Here is a 5,000-nt window from a genome sequence, read left to right as displayed (position 1 = left end):
CATTGAAACTCCAGTTTTTCCGGCTTGTAAAAATTCCCACTTTTTTCGGATTGGACGGTTCCTACCCGGTGTGGACCATTTCTCAAACTTCCGGATTGTACGCGATCCAAATTATGGATGTAGGCAAAAATTCAAATTTATTAAAAATATGAAATATGAAATTTGGAGTTTGGAAAAAAAAAAATTGGGTTGTACAATTTCGGATCTTATGCAAGTGGGTTGGACAATTTTTGGTCCAAATGAATTACAACCGTCCAAAGAGCCATTGAAACGCCAGTTTTTCCGGCTTGTAAAAATTCCCACTTTTTTCGGATTGGATGGTTCACACCCGGTGTGGACCATTTCTCAAACTTCCGGATTGTACGCGATCCAAATTATGGATATTGTAATACTTTTTTGATATTTTGAAAAAGTTCAAATTTATAAAAAATATAAAATATGAAATCTGCAGTTTGGAAAAAAATTGGAAGTTTGAAACCTGAAGTTCAACAAAAAAAACGGCGCAAAAATCAGCCAAGCGGGGGCAACTAAGCGGATGCGGCCAGCCGTCAGTGAAAAATGGCCCCAAAACTAAGCGCATGCGGCCAAGCGTCGGTGCAAAATGGCCCGAAAACAGTCCCGTCGGTGCCCCCGTCGGGCTAAAATGACCCGAAAACAGTTCAGCTGGGGAAAATTAAGCGGATCCGGCCAAGAGTCGGTGGAAATTGGCCCAAAAACAGCCCAGCGGCAAGCGGAAGCGGCTAACGTTGGGGAAAAGTGACCCGAAAACAGTTAAGCGGGGGAAAACTAAGCGGATGCGGCCACGCGTTGGGGAAAACAAAGCGGATCCGGCCCAGAGTCGGTGGAAATTGGCCCGAAAACAGTCCAGCGGCAAGCGGAAGCGGCTAACGTTGGGCAAAAGTGACCCGAAAACAGTTCAGCGGGGGAAAACTAAGCGGATGCGGCCACGCGTTGGGGAAAACTAAGCGGATACGGCCAAGTGTTGGGGAAAAATGGCCCGAAAACAGCCCAGCGGCAAGCGGAAGCGGCTAACGTTGGGGAAAAGTGACCCGAAAACAGTTAAGCGGGGGAAAACTAAGCGGATGCGGCCAAGTGTCGGTGGAAATTGGCCCGAAAACAGCCCAGCGGCAAGCGGAAGCGGCTAACGTTGGGCAAAAGTGACCCGAAAACAGTTCAGCGGGGGAAAACTAAGCGGATGCGGCCACGCGTTGGGGAAAACTAAGCGGATACGGCCAAGAGTCGGTGGAAATTGGCCCGAAAACAGTCCAGCGGCAAGCGGAAGCGGCTAACGTTGGGCAAAACTGGCCCGAAAACAGTTCAGCGGGGCAAATTTTTGAAATTTTTTTTGAAATTTTTTTGAATTTTTGAAATTTTTGAAGTTTTTTTGGGTTTTTGGACTTTTTTTGAATTTTTGAATTTTTTGAATTTTTTTGAATTTTTTTGAATTTTTTGAATTTTTTTTGAATTTTTGAAATTTTTTTTTTTTTTTTGAATTTATTTGATTTTATAAATTTTTTGTGATTTTTTGTGATTTTTTTGAATATTTTACATGGGTGATTTTGACTTGGGGGATTTTCAGGGGGTGGTAACCCTGGGCGTGGCTAGAGCCTCAAAATGCATATTCCCCTATAGGGGGGCAAGGTTTTCAAAAATGGGTGCCCCCTCATGTACACGCGCGTGGGTGTACATGGCCCCGTCGGTGCCAGCGTGGGTGGAAAATGGCCCGAAAACAGCCCAGCGGCAAGCGGAAGCGGCTAACGTTGGGCAAAACTGACCCGAAAGAAGTATAGCTTGGAAAATTAAGCGGATGCAGCCAATTGTTGGCGAAAACTAAGCGGATACGGCCAAGTGACGGTGAAAAATGGCCCGAAAACAGTCCAGCGGCAAGCGGAAACGGCTAACGTTGGGCAAAAGTGACCCGAAAACAGTTCAGCTGGGGGAAATTAAGCGGAAGCAGCCAAGCGTTGGGCAAAACCAAGCGGATACGGCCAAGAGTCGGTGGAAAATGGCCCGAAAACAGTCCAGCGGCAAGCGGAAACGGCTAACGTTGGGACAAAGTGACCCGAAAACAGTTCAGCTGGGGAAAATTAAGCGGATGCAGCCAAGCGTTGGGGAAAACTAAGCGGATCCGGCCCAGAGTCGGTGGAAATTGGCCCGAAAACAGTCCAGCGGCAAGCGGAAGCGGCTAACGTTGGGCAAAAGTGACCCGAAAACAGTTCAGCGGGGGAAAACTAAGCGGATGCGGCCACGCGTTGGGGAAAACTAAGCGGATACGGCCAAGTGTTGGGGAAAAATGGCCCGAAAACAGCCCAGCGGCAAGCGGAAGCGGCTAACGTTGGGGAAAAGTGACCCGAAAACAGTTAAGCGGGGGAAAACTAAGCGGATGCGGCCAAGTGTCGGTGGAAATTGGCCCGAAAACACCCCAGCGGCAAGCGGAAGCGGCTAACGTTGGGCAAAAGTGACCCGAAAACAGTTCAGCGGGGGAAAACTAAGCGGATGCGGCCACGCGTTGGGGAAAACTAAGCGGATACGGCCAAGAGTCGGTGGAAATTGGCCCGAAAACAGTCCAGCGGCAACCGGAAACGGCTAACGTTGGGACAAAGTGACCCGAAAACAGTTCAGCTGGGGAAAATTAAGCGGATGCAGCCAAGCGTTGGGGAAAACTAAGCGGATCCGGCCCAGAGTCGGTGGAAATTGGCCCGAAAACAGTCCAGCGGCAAGCGGAAGCGGCTAACGTTGGGCAAAAGTGACCCGAAAACAGTTCAGCGGGGGAAAACTAAGCGGATGCGGCCACGCGTTGGGGAAAACTAAGCGGATACGGCCAAGTGTTGGGGAAAAATGGCCCGAAAACAGCCCAGCGGCAAGCGGAAGCGGCTAACGTTGGGGAAAAGTGACCCGAAAACAGTTAAGCGGGGGAAAACTAAGCGGATGCGGCCAAGTGTCGGTGGAAATTGGCCCGAAAACAGCCCAGCGGCAAGCGGAAGCGGCTAACGTTGGGCAAAAGTGACCCGAAAACAGTTCAGCGGGGGAAAACTAAGCGGATGCGGCCACGCGTTGGGGAAAACTAAGCGGATACGGCCAAGAGTCGGTGGAAATTGGCCCGAAAACAGTCCAGCGGCAAGCGGAAGCGGCTAACGTTGGGCAAAACTGACCCGAAAACAGTTCAGCGGGTCAAATTTTTGAAATTTTTTTGAAATTTTTTTGAATTTTTGAAATTTTTGAAGTTTTTTTGGGTTTTTGGACTTTTTTTGAATTTTTGAATTTTTTGAATTTTTTTGAATTTTTTTTGAATTTTTGAAATTTTTTTTTTTTTTTGAATTTATTTGATTTTATAAATTTTTTGTGATTTTTTGAGATTTTTTTGAATATTTTACATGGGTGATTTTGACTTGGGGGATTTTCAGGGGGTGGTAACCCTGGGCGTGGCTAGAGCCTCAAAATGCATATTCCCCTATAGGGGGGCAAGGTTTTCAAAAATGGGTGCCCCCTCATGTACACGCGCGTGGGTGTACATGGCCCCGTCGGTGCCAGCGTGGGTGGAAAATGGCCCGAAAACAGCCCAGCGGCAAGCGGAAGCGGCTAACGTTGGGCAAAACTGACCCGAAAGCAGTATAGCTTGGAAAATTAAGCGGATGCAGCCAATTGTTGGCGAAAACTAAGCGGATGCGGCCAAGTGTCGGTGAAAAATGGCCCGAAAACAGTCCAGCGGCAAGCGGAAACGGCTAACGTTGGGCAAAAGTGACCCGAAAACAGTTCAGCTGGGGGAAATTAAGCGGAAGCAGCCAAGCGTTGGGCAAAACCAAGCGGATTCGGCCAAGAGTCGGTGGAAAATGGCCCGAAAACAGTCCAGCGGCAACCGGAAACGGCTAACGTTGGGACAAAGTGACCCGAAAACAGTTCAGCTGGGGAAAATTAAGCGGATGCAGCCAAGCGTTGGGGAAAACTAAGCGGATCCGGCCCAGAGTCGGTGGAAATTGGCCCGAAAACAGTCCAGCGGCAAGCGGAAGCGGCTAACGTTGGGCAAAAGTGACCCGAAAACAGTTCAGTGGGGGAAAACTAAGCGGATGCGGCCACGCGTTGGGGAAAACTAAGCGGATACGGCCAAGTGTTGGGGAAAAATGGCCCGAAAACAGCCCAGCGGCAAGCGGCAGCGGCTAACGTTGGGGAAAAGTGACCCGAAAACAGTTAAGCGGGGGAAAACTAAGCGGATGCGGCAACGCGTTGGGGAAAACTAAGCGGATGCGGCCAAGTGTCGGTGGAAATTGGCCCGAAAACAGCCCAGCGGCAACCGGAAGCGGCTAACGTTGGGCAAAAGTGACCCGAAAACAGTTCAGCGGGGGAAAACTAAGCGGATGCGGCCACGCGTTGGGGAAAACTAAGCGGATACGGCCAAGAGTCGGTGGAAATTGGCCCGAAAACAGTCCAGCGGCAAGCGGAAGCGGCTAACGTTGGGCAAAACTGACCCGAAAACAGTTCAGCGGGGGAAAACTAAGCGGATGCGGCCACGCGTTGGGGAAAACTAAGCGGATGCGGCCAAGTGTCGGTGGAAATTGGCCCGAAAACAGCCCAGCGGCAAGCGGAAGCGGCTAACGTTGGGCAAAACTGACCCGAAAACAGTTCAGCGGGGGAAAACTAAGCGGATGCGGCCACGCGTTGGGGAAAACTAAGCGGATACGGCCAAGAGTCGGTGGAAATTGGCCCGAAAACTGTCCAGCGGCAAGCGGAAGCGGCTAACGTTGGGCAAAACTGACCCGAAAACAGTTCAGCGGGGGAAAACTAAGCGGATGCGGCCACGCGTTGGGGAAAACTAAGCGGATACGGCCAAGTGTTGGGGAAAAATGGCCCGAAAACAGCCCAGCGGCAAGCGGAAGCGGCTAACGTTGGGCAAAAGTGACCCGAAAACAGTTCAGCGGGGGAAAACTAAGCGGATGCGGCCATGCGTTGGGGAAAACTAAGCGGATACGGCCAAGGGTCGGTGAAAAAGGGCCCGAAAACAGTCC

The sequence above is a fragment of the Carex rostrata genome, chromosome 10 (genome assembly GCF_964058835.1).
Source record: "Carex rostrata chromosome 10, lpCarRost1.2, whole genome shotgun sequence".
NCBI classification, from domain to species: Eukaryota; Viridiplantae; Streptophyta; class Magnoliopsida; order Poales; family Cyperaceae; genus Carex; species Carex rostrata.
This window is presented reverse-complemented; position numbering follows the sequence as displayed.